Source organism: Polypterus senegalus, chromosome 11, assembly GCF_016835505.1.
Source record: "Polypterus senegalus isolate Bchr_013 chromosome 11, ASM1683550v1, whole genome shotgun sequence".
Taxonomy (NCBI): Eukaryota; Metazoa; Chordata; class Cladistia; order Polypteriformes; family Polypteridae; genus Polypterus; species Polypterus senegalus.
In genome coordinates this window covers 84312360-84332205 of record NC_053164.1, presented here as the reverse complement: position 1 = coordinate 84332205, position 19846 = coordinate 84312360, and the positions used below count along the sequence as shown (strand labels likewise).

At 35.6% G+C, this 19846-nt stretch overlaps 1 protein-coding gene across 8 annotated transcripts in view; it reads left to right on the top strand.

Annotated features, from left to right (window-relative positions):
• LOC120539266 (neurexin-2-like) overlaps positions 1-19846 on the top strand; it is a 2018463-nt gene that overhangs the window by 274648 nt on the left and 1723969 nt on the right. The gene's annotated exons all lie outside the window — the stretch shown is intronic.

Below are 19846 nucleotides of genomic sequence, written 5' to 3'. Positions count from 1 at the left end.
CTGGTGTGTCAATAAAAATAAACAAATACCTATACAAATAAATTAATTAATGAAATGTATTTGTTCAAATTACATACATATATAGTAACAAGAGGAGCTTTGTCATATCATCTCTCCATAACCGAAAAAGAAGCAAAGGAAAAGGATTCACAAATATTGTATTTAATAATAATTATAAAACATAAGAAACTGACAATGGAAAGACACAAAGTACATTGGACAGCGCATAAGAAGTAATCTTGTACATCTCTATGCCTAAATAAATAGGTCTTAAACCCAAGTCTGTCTGGTATTTTTTATGTTGCTCCTGGTAGTTGTGGTCTTTTGTTAGAATGTTAGGCACCCCAGCACTTTCTGGGTTACCTGTATTCCAGCATTTTGAATGAATCCCGTTAGGTCCCTTCCTATCTATTATTATCTCTTTAAATAGCTGTTCTTACCTGTTGCTGTTCCAGGCCGTTATTCTAGATAGGATTCATTGTTCCTTAATGGTCTTTATTTTGCCACATCTAGTTGCTCACTTCCTTCCTGTGTGGAATTGTCTCCCTTTTGGCATCTCTGCCAAGGTACATTCTCATGCCCAATGCCGTTCTAGTGATCCCCTTTCTACTAGTAACCTTTTGTTATGCGTATCTGTATTATATATAGTATTACATATAGGTCATAAAGATTTATATATTTTGTAATAAAATGCAATGTAAGTAATATATGAACATGAAAACTCCATCAAGAAGGCATCAGGAACTTGAACTCTAGTCTCTTTGTTGCAAAACAGCAGCACTACCACTGCACCACTGTATGTAAAGTATAACAGTTTTAGGTGCAGTTTGGCTTATTCTTTTAAATTTAATTGCAGAGTCATTTCTAGATTTAGGAAAGATCCTCCATATATACTGTATAAGGACATAAAGCTAGAGCTTTCCCAAATGACCTCTCATTTTGCTGCATGCCCATGTGTAGCTTAAAATGTGCAGGTCTCTCTAGTACTTTTCTGGCTAACTTTTCTAAACAGAGAACACAATTACAGCCCCCTTCCATTCCTGGACTATTTGCAGAGAATCGAGGCATCAGAAAGCAGTGACTCGGATCTGTTTAGTCCTCCTAATTTTCACCATTTAAAGGGCAGCATAGGCCCAGTTATCCTGACAAGGGGTCATGTGCTATCAGGCAAGTCTACGTGGCTTCTTCTTTCTCTGACATTCCAGGTAAATGATCCTCCACACATAAAGGCATAAGACTTGTTACATCCAGTGCATTTCTTGCTGACAATGCCTAACAAAACAAACATTCTATACTATAGATATTTTATATATACCTGTATATTTTTACTGAAGACAATATTTTACTTACACGGTATAAAGTGAGTCTAGGGTGCATTCACTGTTAAGCTTCGATGTTCTTTCCTTGGTTCCATAGATGTCAACCAATATCTTAAAGGTTTTATGTTATAATAGATTACTTGGCAAATTTAAATTGGATCACTATTTATGTGTATTTGTGCCTGTGCCAAACCATAAAATTGCTGTACAATGCTGATTCACTTGCTAGATAGGCTCTAACACTCTGTGACCCTGTAATAGAAAATGTATGTTTAGAAAATGGATGAATTTGTAAAGTACTCCTGATGGAGTTAATTTTAAAAACTGCATTTTTCACATGCTAAATTATACTACCTACTGGGTATTTGTACGAATATAGCTCCCCTTGTTTATTCTTGCTGTAATTACAGTGTGGAAGTTGGCTGGAACCATTTATCTCACTCCATTAACTCGCTTAATGTCATAAATTGTAAAGCAGTGCCTGCATTAATTTTTAATCCTTAAAAAGTCAAGTAGCTTTATTACAATGAGTCAGAGGCTAACGGCACCTACAAGATTTTCAGAATTCCTAGACAAACACCACTGTATTTGATGTCTGACAGGCTGCTGTTTTTGCCCTTTTGGACGTTCATATTCATTCTGGACCTTCACAAGGCCTTTTCTTGAGAATACCATATTATCAGTATGTTAATAAGTGGTCATGAGCCAGTGGGAGAAGCTGGAATCTGTTTTAAACTTTCCATCACTAGAGGTCATTGCTTCCAACAAAAAATGTAAGGTTATTCAAATATTCTTTAAATATATTTAATTGATATTACACCTAACTAAGATTCTTGTGTGTAGACTATTGCCTCATTTTTATATAAACCAATCAATGATGCATGAAGTCTTGGAAACTCACTTGCTCTAAACTGTACTAGAGTGACAATACTGTTATCCAGTAAGTGACTAATCGCATAATGTGAACTTAAACAAAAGATGGTATTATAACCACCAGATGACAGACAATTTGCTTTTTCTTTTCGCAAATTTTGCATTAAAAGATTCTATGTGAAAATTAGCTTGGCAACGTCCTTAAGGTCCCACAGCAACTCATAAAGTTACCTTTTGAACACTGTGCCTGCATTACATAAGAAATATTCTCTACCACTGCAAGTTTTCTCATGCTGAGTTGATTTAGCCTAACTGAAAACCAGTGAAGATTCTAAAATGTTACAAAGGATTTCTGTGTGTGCTTTACACTACTGCCATGTACATCAGCTAGTTTCCCTTAAAATCCTGGAATGAACAGTTTGAAATTATATTGGCTCAATTTTTAATGTTTTGGAGGCTAAATCATGTTATAAGCTCACTAGTCAGTTTAAGATTTGTAGCAGTATTTCTCAAGCACTGGGTTAAAGGCTGCCATTGGTGGCCCATGGGTCGCAGTGAATTACAAGTGAGTCGCCTAAACGATTAACAGTCCTGTGCAATATTTTTATTTTTTTATCTACTAATGTTACATGAACGGGGAGCTTTTAATCCCTCTTTGGCTCCATTCATATTTGATTAACCAAGAAAGGCAGTTATATATTCACACTTGTTTTAGAGATGCAGATTCCCATTTACAACACTCTTATATCTGTTCTCATTTAAACAAAGGGGGGCATCCCCCTTGTCTGTGGATCGTCAGTAAACTTAAAAAGATAAAACTTAGTTGCAAGATGGTAATGGTTGAAAAACACTGGATTATAGTGTCATTATTGTCACATGTATAGACTACAGTTTAATTCCTACTTTCATGTGCTAATCAAAATGCAACATATCACCACTCTCTGGTGCCATGATTAGTAACTATAACTACCTTACCATGAAGCTTAGCAGAAAAATCTCAGTGAACTACATTTCTTAGTCACACCTTCTCTCTCTATAAAAAATACCATTAGAAAAAAAAGTAAATCACTACATTTATGTCCTCAATATCATTGCATGACAGTATATAATATATAGTATCAGTAATATACATAGCAAGAGCTGCAAAAATAAAAATCTTAAGAAGTGAACAATCAACTTTTTCTGGCCACTTTATGGCGGTCAGACAATGGCGTACTGTCCCTTCAGATAGGACCTTCATATATAATATTGGTTAATTACTAGAATGTGATGCCCTGTCTTAGCATATTGAGAATAAACATTTATTCACAGGATAAACCTTGACTCTCCATGGCTATAAACAGACATGTAGTAAACATGTCCTCCAGATCCAATACAAAATAGACAGTTGGTTAGCCAATAAGTCCAGTTTGTCTTTACAATATATGATATTGTTATAAGTATAATAGGCATTCACCGTCTCTTTAATGTATTTCTATTAAAACCTGTTCATTCTAGTCAACATTTTAGAGATTTCAGTCCTTCTCCTCCTCTTCATTCTTTCAGAAGTGGATTGTGATTTGGAAATAGTGAAATTCAAGGCATTTTGAATATTTATTATTTCATGCACTGAAAATATTATGGATGAGAAGCTCATTTCTGCATTCTGGGATATTAATTCATTCTGAATTGTGTAAGATTTTCATCACTGCTTTCCATTAGAGTTCACATCTTGTGAGAAGAGCTCTGTCCTAATCATTTTGAGACTTTACATATGAATTCTGTAATGTTTTTTGTATAAATGTGTTAACTTTAGTGAATTTTATGAATTTTTCGTGTAATTTTATTATGTCATAGTAGCATCATCTTATATCAAGTTTTCCCCTGATATTATTGCCATTTTAGGTTGTTATTTATGGGCAATGTTATGGTTGGTAGCGATGGCCGTTGCTAACCATGTGATTAGGAAAAGAACATAATGTCATAGCACTTCTGTTATTTAAGATGGCGTCATACAATATTCAGTGTCCACCTTTCAGAGTCCTAAAAGTATTTCATGATGACTGTTTTTTATAGTTAAGAAAATAATTTCTGTATTACTTTGGTCTCTTGATGATTTTTGACTGACATTTTGGTTTCTGGTGAAATTGGATTTCCTGGTTCAAACCATCTTCTTTGTTTTACTGACTGTTCTTTAAAGTCTCCTTTGGTTGTATATCTTCTGGTCCTTATATATTATTTTATATTTTTGATCAAACTGCTTTCCACTCTTTTGGACACAACAATGCCTTTTCTGACACAGACATAGCATGACATGAAATTCTCAAACTAACTTAATGCAGTTTGTTTACATTAAAGTTAACCACAAGGAATAGGCACAATAAAATATAATTGCCTGATTTAAATATTCATTGTTATTATTTGTTTGCTGGAATTTTTATTTAATTTCAATGCAATTGGGCATTTTATATCACTGATGTCCTAGATAATGGACATGGTAATTGTGAGTGAAGTAAAAAGACAGTCAATGTATCCCTGAAATGCAGTCACACCTGTAAATAAAGATTGCTCATTGAGGTTTAGAATCAATATATGGCGAGCCTCCTCTTGACTAATACAAAGATCTGTGCTGCGACCTTGCTGTGCTCTTCTCCCAAGCTTACTGCCCCAAAGCCGTTTTTATCTGTGGCTTCATTAGATCTCCATAAAAGACAGCTTGATCCGAGTGATTGATTGCTGGGATGCAGAAGACTACAAAGTAAGATATTCAAAACCTGCCTTATAAATAGAATCGCTAAGCGCTGAAATATCTGCAGCTCAATTTTCACCATGTGAAATTCAATTAAGGCAACTGCAAAAATAATTAAAATATGGGTCATTCTCCAAAAGGAATAAAGCAGGCAATTTTCAATGGTTTTGTGACAACTTCAGTCTCATGCAATTAAATCCACTTTTCTTTTTGGCTTTGGATCACATTCTTTTTTCCAGCATGCCTAGTACTGTATAACTTTGTTTTAACGAAACTCTCTAAGGATGGGGGAATCTGTATTTAACTATGTCAATCATCTTTTTTACATTTAAAGCCACACAATTCCTTAATAGGGGATATTAATTTAAAAAAATCATTCAATATAAATTAATCATAAAAAAGTATAAATACAAGAGTAGGTTGTGAGAGACTTTGATGGCAACACAACAAGTAATGCATGTACTAAAAAAGAAATTTAAAATGAAATTATCCAAACTCAATAACAGAGTTTTTAATCAGCAGAGAAATAATATGTTTGGCATTACATTAGGCAATGTTAACAGATGGCTAAAGCATTGATGACATGCTATGTTATCATGAATAACTCGCCTCACATGCTTGGGATCCAGCTAACAAAATTATATGTAAAAAATTGTGATATTGTTTTTTTTTTTTTACCTTAAAACACCATGGGATGCTGATCACCATATACTGTAAAAGAAATACATAAAATGAATGCAGTTTATTTTTTCAAACATATATTCTAAAACTATCCATCAATATAATGTATAGTTCATTAATGTATCCCTCAGTCTATATTCATACCCACTTATCCCAGATAGTATTGTAGATTAGAAAAAAGCATTACATGACATTAATCTATCATTCTTTTAACAAAGAGTCATATATTGAGACATATACTGAGTTCAATATATAAAGTACTAGCTGTCCAATGGGGTTCTGCCCATGTAGTAGTGAAACAGAACAAACTTTAAAAATCAATAAAAAGAATGTAATTCTGGCCAAGCAGAAGGCAGGTACACTCCAACATCAGACATTGCCATTGTTTCTGATCGTGTTCAGCTCTGATGGGAGAGCGTCCCCCGCGTGGGGAGAAGATCACATGACCATGATATCTCTGGCAATGAGCAGCTACCCTTAAAAACACATAGAACTCTGATCTTTCTCTTAACAACATCAAACGTTACTCCTTAACAATCTGAAGATGATAATGTCTATTTAACAAACAGGTATTGCTAGCCTAAGTGGAGGTAAGTTACGCTCCAACATGTGGCGAAAGGTAGAGTGTCTTGAACATAGGGTGGTGCGTGAGTGAGGAGGACCCCAACCCCCTCCCCTCAGCCTGCAGCCTCTCTGTTGGATTCACACAAATAAATCAGTACTGCAAACGAACTATGATACTTAGCGCGATGAGAGAAGTCACAAAATCAACAGGAATTTTCAAGCAAATTCTAGAAAAAAAAACTAGTCTAAATCTGTTAAGTAGTTCTCTCGTGAAAAGCGAACAGACATATATACAGACAGACAGACAGCCACACAGATATATACAGTAACTAAAAAAATATACATTTTTCAGAACTTTCCTAGAAATTTGAAGACCCCCCAGTTCGGGTAGTTAAAAAAATGAGTACAGTTCTTTGAGGAAAGACACACTTTCTAACCATTGTTGAAAATTTACCATTGTCCAACTTACATCTCTGGCCAGCATACTGAGAAACTGATTTTAAAGTAATAATTAGCATCCACCCTACTTTCATTTTTCATACTTTGATGCACTTCTGTCTTGTTGCCTTTTAATTTAGGTTTACTTAAGGTTCAGCAATCCAGTTCTCTTAATATTTCCTCATAGCTCAAACTTGGGAGCCTTTTAACGAATCTATTAAATCTTATTTGGACTTTCACTTATGTCCTTGTAATATGTAATTCAATACAGTATTCAAAATGTGAATGTTAATAAATTAGGCCTCATGAAATATGAAACAAATCTATACCTAATGGACCCATGGACAGTTCTCCATTTATATTTGAGAAAATATGTATTTTTTTCCCTCAGTTTCTCGTATCTACTTGAGAAATTACTACTTTTTATCCATAATAACTTTTTGCCATATTAAATTTTTTAAATATAATGCTATTTAATATCAGATATTTATAATGCTATTTCTGATATTGCTCCTGTTATTTTGGAACTCAAATTATTAAGTACAGCTAATACACTGCTTTGTGTGACTAAGTATATTTGTACTTGTTGACATGAATTTTATTGTGTTTATTTAAACACAAGTTGATATTTTTATGGACGCTAATGTTTCTCTAGAGACATCTGTGGGAATACCTTGGGAAACACTTAAAGCAGATTTGAGGGGCCGATGTACTTTATTAAATTTCACATAAAAATAAATTGAAATCCACAAGGGCATCAAAATTAATTTTTGATATTAATAACATCTTGCTGATATCACAAATCACCATTTATCAAATGATAATATCTTTAGCACTACCTTTCGTAACTTATATTTCTCACAGTACAGACACCATATTAACCAGCATCCTATTTAACTTAATAGCTGCATGTATACTGCCTGCTTCTGAGAAGTGACTGTTTCTCATTAGGCATTTTTGCTAGCTTAATTTTCACCCATGTGTAATCACCTCTTAAATATTTGTAAAACTTTAGATTTTTTTTCGTTAAAAGTCATTTTCTAAAGATGTTAAGATTTTTCTGACTTTGGGGTATCTTTTAATATATTAAGATTTATTGTCATCTGCAAATATACCTAACCTGATAATTAAATTTAATTTAAGTCATTTATGTACTCTACATTAAAAAAAAAAAGAGAAAAAAAAGCTGCAACTATAGTATCGTTCTTAGTGGGATAGCAAAATCCATAAATGTTTGGTGATCCACAGCCTTGTATTTTTTGTATTTAAACCAGTTCTGTATCCATCTGCAAACCAAATTCTCAATTCCTGTATCTTCTGGTTTGAGGACTGGCTCATTGGGTTAAGTTATTAAATATTTTTTGAAAATGAAGATAAACAACATTCTTTATCTTTACTTCTTACTTATATAAAAGTCCACCATATTAGTGAATCGCAGCTGCTGTTGTCTAAACCCAGGTTGATTGTCCACTAAGATAACCATACAGGATAGGTTCTTTTCTAGCTTGTTAGATATGCTAACTTCAATTCTTTAGCTGGTGATATAAATTAAAATAAGTGTGTCACAGTTAATCATACATTGAACACTTACTAATCCATACATGCAATAAATACAAAATAATGCAAATACTGAGTACATTGAATAATCATGCCAATTACAGGAATTGAGTTCAACAGGCGCAGCACTGAATCTTATTTGGTGAGTGAGACTGTGCATTCCTAGATAATTTTAGATACTGTGAGTGTTTAGCTAAAGAGACAATATGACCAAAACTTACTGAAACTTCAGTATTTTTCAAATTTGAACTAGAAGCTTTTTTGTGCTTTCTCATTCACATACTGATTTTCATATTTGAGACAATGCCATTTCATAATATATGAGTCACAATGGAAAAATTCAGGTGAATAGCTTAGCTATAAAGTCTAGACTACAAACATCCCAAGTGACCGGCAATAAAATAGCTTTTGCATTCAGTAAAAGAAAAAGTGCTTGACACTGTTCTAGCCTGGTTCCATTTTCCTCTGAATCTACCTGATTTTGTTTTAGCTGGATATATCAATAAGCTTCAAATGTCCTGCTATTTTATATTTAGTAGCCATTATTTTATAGAATAGTATCTACTTTACGGAGTCTTTGCTACAGTCTCCCTTGTAATTTAAGCACATGCAGTAAAAATCTTTCCCTTGATCACATGGGAGGTTGATTTGCGCCTGTGACTTTGACCACACAGTCTTCCTGTTCTAATTTTGTTGGAAGGGAATGTATGCCCTTCACTGCAGTTTTAGCCCTTGCATATACACCAAGTTCATTATAAAAAAATGATCAGAACTCGTTTTGAATATGTGGATCAGTTTGTACCATAAAAAAACACATGGTAAAAAAGTCATAATCATTCTTTGCAAAAGCATTACAATAAACGAAATGTAGAATCTGAAGTAATAAAAAAGCTATGCAGAAAGTAGAGAAAATAACTGCATTAAATTGTTCATGCCCATTTATCACGTCATTATAAGCAGAAAATGTGCATGTCTAACTTTTGTAGCCACTTGCAGTGTGTGATAGGCTTCACATGAACTTAAAAATAGATGTAAGTTGTAAAAACGACAGGTTATGTGTTATTCACAAAATTCAAGAGCATATGATTGGTTAGAAATCTTAATTAATAATCCAAACAATTGAGTATCTGTGTAGTACACACTTAACTTTGACACATTATGTCATTGAAAATCTGTCTGGTATATTTTTCAGCCATTTTTCATTAAATGTGCCTTTCCATTTTTATTTTAATAACCACAATGCTTTAAGTACCTGCAGTGATTATATATTGAAAGGTTGTTTTTTATTTATATTTGCTAACAGAACAATGATAACAATTTAAATGACACAAAGAAACAGATGAATCTGAAGGTGACATGCCTAAGATCATCAAAACAAATTTGTTTCTTGCTGATTTTTAAAACTTGAATGGAAGGAGACAGTCCAATTTGCAATCTGAGATTTCTTTTCATCGAGTTGTATAATAACCTAATTGCTTACTAAAAAGTGATCAAATATGACAAAAGATGGAGGAATCACCCTGGTTATTATTTCAGTTGTTGTTCTTTTTTATGTCATTTAATTTAATGTAAACTTAAAACCAAGCGTGTGATCAAGCAACACATGTGTAGCATTCTCATCATTTCTCCCAGGGGGTTTTCTACTAAGTAGGCACACTGATCTGAACAACTCTAATTAGGCACAAATAATTAAAATTATAAATCACACAGTCAATTCAGTTACAACAAACATGTTAGGCTTGGCCTGTAAAACATACTGTAGAGTGTTTCCAAAACCGTGGTTCAGTTAGATTCTCTTCTGCAAGCACAAGATAATTACAGTTTTTTGATATTTGTTTTGCATAATTAGCCAAATAAAGCATGTTTGTGCTTTTGTGAAGGCTTTGTTTCATTTGACTTTTACTCCTGGAAACATTTATCCTTTGAAAACTAATGCATCAGAGTGCTCATGTACTCTTAATAAACACACGATAAGATGCAATGCATTTTATTGCTCTTCCAGATTGGGGTGAATATTTAAGAGCAGCATTATATCTGCTTGCTTCTAGAAAGCCCAGTTACTCGGCAGCTACTCTAAACTGGACTGTGAAGCAAGAGTGTTATTAGAGGGTTGCTCTACTCTTCCAGCTCTGGATGGCTCCTACATTCAAGGCAACACCAACAGATACTAATAAATTCACAGGGCTGTCAAGAATATTTATTTATCATCATACTTTTAGAGACTGTAGCATTCCTTCATGATAAATGTACTTATAAACTACGCAAAAAAAGGGGGAGAAGGTCATTTTTAAGAGAGGCATCCATCTGTCCATCTATATTTGATCCTAGTCTTAACCCCTTTCATGGTCAATGGGTAATCTGAAAGATAATAATATACTGTGCATTTTTAAGAAGGACCAGGTTATACACAGATATACAGCACCTGTTACATTACTAACATTAGTGTAATTACTTCCTTTTCCTTTACATTAAAAACTGTTAGAATTTATAGTCTTTGACAAACCAAGAAAGAATGCATTTTTTAATAGAAATAAAGAAGAAATAAGAATCAGCAAGTGAAAAGGTCATGCTTTTAATAATGAATCATAAAGAATAGTACAGTATGTTACAAAGTCTGCCCCTTATACAAGAGTCAAAAATAAAACTATATTGAGTGCTTTTAAAAATCACCATAATTGATACTAGAAAACCAACAAATTCGGTAGTAGTGAGTGGCAAAAATAGGAATCATTGTCTCAGAAATTTTAAGGACATGTCCCTATAGGGGGAAAGTACAGACAAGTCATTAGCTTCATGATACATTTTAGATTTGCTAGCAGGTTATGCACAATAATTCAACCATACAAGATTATTTAAATTATTAAGCCACATGAGGAAAAAAATAATTGTTCAGCATTAACTACCTTGCAGCTAGAACTACTCAAGACATCTAAGAAGGGTTTTTATTGATTATTGATTAAAAGCTGAAATGCTCTCAGGTGTTCAAAAGTAGACACTGAAAGAGAACTTTCTGTTCAAAGCATTCTGTAGAAGTTTGAGACCTGGTGGCCAATGCAAAATGAAATGTGCATCTCATGTAATAGTTTTTATCCAGAATTGCTCTTTTACTTGGAACTGTTATCTTACTGTATATACACTCAAAAAATATTTAGTACTGTTAAGGTAGTTACTAAGTGCTGATTTCATGTAGCATTATTCTCATGGAGCACAAATGCGAATATCGGCAGAGTTATTTTGCAGCCTTTGTGGATTTTTGAAAAACAGTTGACTGAGATGCCTTATGGGTCATCCTGATACTCTATGGGATCCCCCACGGTTCCTGGATATCATGGCCGGCACATACACTGGTACTGTGAGTGCTGTGCAGAATGGAGGCAGAACCTTTGCATTTTTTCCAGTTGATTCTGGGGTTCGTCAGGAGTGTGTTCTTGCTCCTACTTTGCTCTATGCTTCTGGGGTTCGTCAGAGATGTGTTCTTGCTCATACTTTGCTCAATACTTGCATGGACTGGGTGTTGGGCAGGGTCGCAGCATCCAGGAATTGGGACATCTGTTGATGAAGAAAGATTCACTGATCTTGACTTTGCAGATGATGCTGTGATCTTCACAAAGTCGATGGAGGCTTTGATCAGCACTCTCGAGGGACTGAGAAAACTTCCTGTTTTGTTATACAGTAGTACCTCTGGTCACAACCGTAAATCATTCCAAAACTCTGGAGGCGACCCAATTTGGTTGTGACCTGAATGTAATTTCCCCATAAGATTGTATGTAAATAAAATTAATCCATTCCAGACCATACAAACTGTATGTAAATATATTTTTTAAGTACAAAAATAGTTAATTATACCATGGAATTCGCAGTTTAATCTATACTAATAAAAGGCAAAGCCCTCACTGACTGACTGACTGACTGACTGACTGACTGACTGACTGACTGACTGACTCACTCACTCATCATTAATTCTCCAAGTTTCCATGTGAGTAGAAGGCTGAAATTTGGCAGGCTCATTCCTTACAGCTTCCTTACAAAAGTTGGGGAGGTTTCATTTCGAAATTCTACGCGTAATGGTCATAACTGGAAGCTATTTTTCTCCATTTACTGTAATGGAGTTGAGCTCGAAAGCTGTGGGGGGCGGAGTTTCGTGTGACATCATCACGCCTCCCACGTAATCACGTGAACTGACTGTCAACGCAGTGCATAGAAAACCAGGAAGAGCTCCAAAAAGCGCTGAAGAAAACATGCATTATATAATTGAGAAAGCAGCAAAACAATAAGAAGCGAGCGACTGACACATACAACCATATTCATGAGTGCTGCTACTTCGGAAACAAAGCACGGTGTAAACCTAAAGTTTAAATTAAGTTCATAGACAGGCTGCCGCTGGCGTTTGTCATGCCCACGGGTAATGCAGGATACAAGTTTAATGAGAGGACGCAGGATATAAACGAGAGTTTTGATCACTTTGTAACTAAGTTAAAATTGCAGGTGAAGGGCTTTGTTTATGCAAATTCCAAGAGACTGTGTTTGTGGGGGTGTCACGTCATCATCTCCAAGAACGACCCATCACTATAACGCAGTGTTACGGAAGCGACTTTGTGATGCTGCCAACAAATACTCACAGAAAAATCCACAAGGTAATACACACGCTGTCTCTACAGTTTCTCCACACTGAATCCTCCAGGCGCTACTTACAAAAGGTTACATTAACAATCGTGTTACGTTATTTTTAAAATGTTTCCTTTTCTTAGCACAAGCACAGCTGAGAAGCTTTGATGCATGTGCTCCACAACGCGTTAAAAAATCACGCATTTAATCACACTTTGCAATACAAGCAAAGGGGAACTTCTGTCAATGCATGATTTCCTGGTACACCGATTACATTGATCAGCGCTTCCCGATTCATTTTACCCTCGCACCCCCTTGGTTTGAGAAGAAGTATGAAAAAATATGAGGTTAACACAGAAAAACAGATCACCAATTGAAACTTTATGAATAATCGATTCGCCATCAATAATTGTTTTGGTAAAGCCATACTCAGTGTAATCCTCCTTCCATTTTATAATTTTTCCGCGACTATTTAAATGAACGGTAAAAAAGTAAGAGCGAAGAAAGGGTGACTTATTCAGGCAGGCAGGCGACAGCTCAATAGCTCGAATTTGGATATAAGTAGGTTCTATTTAGTCGCCAGAAATATCTTTGTTAGGAATGGAAGTTGAATTTAGTCTTTAAATTTCTATGGTAAAGAAAAAGTTATGCAATGATGACTAAATTTAACTATATAAAGTCAAAACTTTTATATATAAAGTCATTCCCGAATATATAAAGTCAAAACCTGAGTATATAAAGACGGCGTTGGAATATTTCTTAATATATAAAGTAAGCACTGGAATATATAAAGTCAGCGTCGGAATATACAAAGTCAGCACTGGAATATCCATCCATTTCCCAACCCGTTGAATCCGACCACAGGGTCACGGGGGTCTGCTGGAGCCAATCCCAGCCAACACTGGGCGCAAGGCAGGAACCAATCCTGGGTAGGGCACATGCATCATCTTCAAAACATTAACTGAACAGTGTTTTTTTTATTTATTTTTCTGAATACGTTTTTGTTAACTTAGTTTAGTTCAGAGTCATTTCAATCAATAGAATTTGACTTTCACTTTATATATTCAGGAGTAAGTTTATATACTCCGATGTTGACTTTATATAATCAGGAATGACTTTATATATTCCAGCGCTGACTTTATATATTCCGACGCTGACTTTATATATTCAGGTTTTGACTTTATATATTCGGGAATGACTTTATATATTCAAGTTTTTACTTTATATATTCCAGCGATGACTTTATACATTCAAGTTTTGACTTTATATATTCTGACGCCGACTTTATATATTCACAAAATCAATGTATTTGCCGGTTTGACATCCCATAGTATATGTGTGTGTGTATATATGTACACATGTATGTATATATATATATATGCCAGCAACACTCATGACAATGACAAAACAATTACATTGTCAATCATGTTACGTTATTATTAAAATGTTTCCTTTTCTTTTTACTTCTCCGCTGCCAAGTGCGGGTATTTTGCTATATATATATATATATATATATTTATTTATATATACTGCTCAAAAGAATTAAAGGAACACTTTTTAATCAGAGTATAGCATAAAGTCAATGAAACTTATGGGATATTAATCTGGTCAGTTAAGTAGCAGAGGGGTTGTTAATCAGTTTCAGCTGCTGTGGTGTTAATGAAATTAACAACAGATGCACTAGAGGGGCAACAATGAGATGACCCCCAAAACAGGAATGGTTTAACAGGTGGAGGCCACTGACATTTTTCCCTCCTCATCTTTTCTGACTATTTCTTCACTAGTTTTGCATTTGGCTACAGTCAGTGTCACTACTGGTAGCATGAGGCGATACCTGGACCCTACAGAGGTTTCACAGGTAGTCCAACTTCTCCAGGATGGCACATCAATACGTGTCATTGCCAGAAGGTTTGCTGTGTCTCCCTGCACAGTCTCAAGGGCATGGAAGAGATTCTAGGAGACAAGCAGTTACTCTAGGAGAGCTGGAGAGGGCCATAGAAGGTGCATAACCCATCAGCAGGACCAGTATCTGCTCCTTTGGGCAAGGAGGAACAGGATGAGCACTGCCAGAGCCCTACAAAATGACCTCCAGCAGGCCACTGGTGAAACCCTTGAACAACAGAGAAAACTAACATTGTAAAAGTTCGTGCTAAACACTTATGAACCGCTTGCTGTAAATACTTTTTTTATGAGTTTTAAGCACAGGGAAAAAAATTAAATGCTGCTTCTCTTGTGAAACTTTTCAAACCATCCTCTACTGGCTTTAAATGCTTCACCTTTGCCACTTCCACTTGAAGAAGGATTTTTTTTTAGCAAATTGCCATGAATCTTCCTGGCTTTCTCACATACTGTATGATCGCCTCACTTACGCTATCCCCTGCAAGTTGCTTCTCGTTCAACCACACTAGCAACAGTTTTTCCACCTCTTCCAGCACTTGAGGCCTCTGCTTGGTTAACATTGCAACTCCTTTTGCAACATCAGCTGCTTTGTTAGTCCCTGTATACACAAACAAAAGAAAATGGAAAACGGAGAATGGGAAATCATTGGTGCTTATGAATGTGCATAGAGAAACTGGCCGCCAGTGTTTTTGTTCGCCACCAGAGCATGTGGTCGTGAACAGATGCAAAATTTTGGCAAACGTTTAGGTTGTAACCCGATTTGTTCGTGTTCCGAAAGGTTCTGCTGTATTGTTGAGAGACATGGATGTTATCCAGTGACCTGAGACAAAGACAATACTGTTTTTCTTTGAGGAATCCTTGGGTACCGCTGGTTTGACTTTGTGTCGAAGGCACATTACTTGCATTGTGAGGGAGTGTCAGTTATGCACTACAGCCATGTGATGCAATTCCCTGAGGGTGATACAGCTCACAGGATCCTTGTTGTCAAGGACCCGAATGACTGGACCAGGCCAAGGGGAGACTCACATAACACCTGGCTGCAGCAGGTAGATGGTCATTTCCGGGGGGTAGAACTGGTTGTTGCCAATCAGGAACCCGAGGTGTTTTGTCATGTGGTGGGTGTGACAAAGCACTGTACCAGTGCATGTTCCCCAACCTGATATGAACTGACCTGAATAGATTTGCTATTGAAAGAATTGTTTTTATGTATTACCTGCTGTATGGTTTGTTCAGATTTTCATGAAACTTTAAGTCCATAGTGAATTAGACTGTAGATTAAAGTGCAAGTTCACAAATTATTTATTTCAAACTGTTCATTTTGTTCAAGATCTCTTTGTTTTCTCTATCTGCTTACTTCAATATAGTGCCTTGAAAGGTCAGAACTAGTGTTTATTTGTAAAACTCTCCAAAATATATTTTTAGTGAATATGCTGTCTGGTGACCTTGTTCACAGAATGTTTTCCTGGAAGTTCATTCTTCAGTTTAGCTGAAATTTTTTTTTTCCTGAATGTTCCATGATGCTTTGTGAGGCCAACATGACATCACAGAGCTGTAGCAGCCATGTGCAGAACTTTACCATATACTTACAATGCTTACCGTAAGATCGTCAACATGGCCACATTTTCTGTTAACCACACAAGAAACAAAATATGTCATTTCAGCTAATGTGAAACCACCTTCTCTCACCCCTATCACCGAAAAATGCTGTGCGATATTTTTTTCTGTCTCTAGCCACACTCATTTCTTCCACTTTCTGTAGTTTCAACTTCCAGAGTTCTTCATTTTCTGTATGTGGTTCCTCAGTAAACTTAAAAAGGTAATGTGTGTGCTAGAGTCACACACAAAAAAACAAAAACTTGTAGTATTACTAGTACTGCCATTGGATATATAATACTGATCACTGTAATCTGGCAATAGATTCAAACAATGGAATATGTTCTATGACTAATGTGTGGCCCAAGATTGGCACTCAAAACAATGATCTATATTTTATTTATTTGATGCTTGGTTGTTAGCTATTTGTCATACTTTTTTTTTTTGTAATAGATTCCATCTGCATCTTTTGCTGTTTGAGACTTGGTGGCGCAGTGATTAGCACTTGTAGCTTTTCAGCTCAGATCGCATATTTGACCAAAATAATTAGTCCGGATTTGTTGGCAGGCTTTTTCTGAACCTTCAAGGACACTTAAAAGACCATTGCACCATTATAATCAACTCAAAATCTGTTCAGTTCCTCCTTCCCCATTGACTTTGATGCATTTCACGGTTTACAAACTTAGGAGGGTTCACTCATCACTAGTCTACACCTATCCCGGTAGAAATGGGATATAATATAGAAATTGATACTGCTAGTTCTTTACAGGGCAGACTCACACATAGTTATATGTTGTCAATTACCTTAACATATACTTGAATAAGATATTAAATGAAGCTAGTGTTCCTGGAAGAAGCTGATGCACACATGTATAATAGAACACTGTCCAGACAGTAACTTGGTTTGGAAACAAATCCAAAGCCTTGAGCTTGAAGTCAAAAATGGTAACCACCATGCCACTATTTTATCCATAATCAACAGACTGAACAATTCTAACTGAGAAACACTTAAAACTGATTGGCTATAATGAGTATTAGTTGAAATTGTATGCTTGCTGAAATGACTTAAAAGAAAACACAGGGAATGCCATGTATCTCACTGAGCTACGGAACAAAATATAGGTTAAAGGAAAATGAATGTTTAATTGCATTAAATGTGTATAAAGTGAGCTCTTTGCAATATACAGCTTTGTGGCCAAGCTTATTCAATGGAAATAAACTCTTTGGACTCATATTATGTCTACATTTCTCTTACTTTAAATCCACAATTAGACTGTCACAATGGAAAAACTTCTATCCTGAAGTTTAATGAGACTGGGTACTTGGTAACAGTTTGAGTGGTGTTCGCATATTCTTTCCGTGCTTTCCCAAAGCTCTGAACTGGCCTGGTAACAGTGATGGTGGGAGTTTGTACATAAATATGCTCTGTAATGCACTGAAATCCCATCCAGAGTTGCTGACTGCCGGGTACCTGATCCTGTTCTCTATAATTAGTTTAAGCACGGACATAAAATGAATCGGCAAATAGATAAATCTAGCAATTCAGAGTTAACAGTCCAAAAAAAGGAGCTGCTCTGCAAATCTGATTTATTACAACTTTAATCAATTTTTAATTTTTTAACCACCTTTTATAGCATGCCTATCTTTAATAGCTGCAATGGGTGCACATTAGGCCTAATATCCTGTAGTTTGGAATTTCTCTTCACAGTAAAATCCATATGCATGTTTATTATGAATTTACTTTTGGTTCTGTACAGAAATTCCATTTGTGAGAAGCATTCACTGTAATTGCAGTGCATCTGAAGTTACATGGATTTCACTTAGCTATGTTAAATGTTTGCGATTCTACATTTTTAAATTTCATGCTTCAGAAATGTTCACTTTCAGACTTTTTTTCAATGCAGCATTTAAACTGCCACTTTAATTTGTATGTACTGTATGCGTCCTCTGGATCATGCATAAAAATATGTTAGAAAAATTATTTGTCAAACTGTCAGTCACTGGAGGCGGAGTAATGGTGGCCATTATAAATTATAATGTTGTAACACAGAAAAGTGCTGGCTCCTCAGCTCATCTTCCACATACCACTGTCTGCTTCAGATGACATTCCTGTGCTGCATGCTTTCATCCATCAAATTACATTGCGACTATATGCAGTGAGCCGACTCTGTAATCTGATGACCCGAGGGAAGCAGCTTTCACAGAGTCTCAGGAAAGACCAGTAGACTTTAGCTGATTAGTTTGCCAGGTTCCATCCTTAATGCTGTCAGAATGCTTGATTATTTCTACCATGGTTTACCAGGATTTGACATTCATTTAACTCTAGATGTTGTGCCATTGTACAGTACAATATTCCTTTTTTGGATTCTATGAATTGAGAAAGTGGAAAGACAAAAATTCGTAAATGAAGGAGCATGGATGTCCTTGAAGATAATCAGTCATGTGGCACTGCAAAAATATTAAGATAGAGGTCACTTCCTCCTACTATTCCCCACCTGTATGAACTGCTTAAAAATTTGAGAATGGAATACATGAAAGTGTAAAACATTTTACCTTTGTTAAGGAAAACTCTTAGTATATTTGAGACTTTTGAAGAGATAGTCACCAATAAATAAACTGAAGAAATATCTGTTGCTTATAATAATAGTAAAATAGTATTGCTTTTAAAATGTGTTTCAGATCTTAGTCTGTACTCTGATAAAGTGGATTACTAAGAATATTACTGCTTTTCAAAAATATAAACTCCCTGTTCTTCGTATTTTGTATTGTGTCTAATGTCTCATCATTCTTGAACAAGATTGTTACCTGGAAAATAGAAAAAACCTGTGACAAATTAAGGATCTATGCAACTTGTGAACTGCTCAAAACAGAAAATAATAATTGAAAAAATCAAAAACCATTAGGCACTAGGGCTCCTTAGTTATGATTATTTTATGCAGTGAAAGATTTATGCACCAATTTTTAGCAATATTTAAAAGAGTGCACTCTATGCACTGATAGAGCACTCACCGCACATTAAATCACCTCAGGTCCCAAATTAGAACCCAAGCGCAGTCATGGGTGACACCTCAGCACCACACTAGTTTGAATGGATTGGAATAGTGTGAGTTTTTTTTTTTTTTTATGGTGCCTGGAGTGCTAATCCTGCCACTAACCCCTGTGTTTTCCTTGCAAGTTGGAGGACCTGCTTGTAGAACTGGATGCAGGTTAACGTCATACCCAGGACAGAGCAATTACAGGTTAAGGGCCCTGCTCAAGGACCCAACGGAGTGGAACCACTTCTGGCATATATGGGATTCTTAATTTTTATTACTATAGTTTAATTAGGAGACAAATTTTCTTCAAGCTGAACTACAGTGATCCCTCTCTATATCGCGCTTCGACTTTCACGGCTTCACTCCATCACGGATTTTAAATGTAAGCATATCTAAATATATATCACAGATTTTTCGCTGGTTTGCGGATTTCTGAGGACAATGGGTCTTTTAATTTATGGTACATGCTTCCTCAGTTTGTTTGCCCAGTTGATTTCATACAAGGGACGCTATTGGCGGATGACTGAGAAGCTACCCAATCAGAACATGTATTA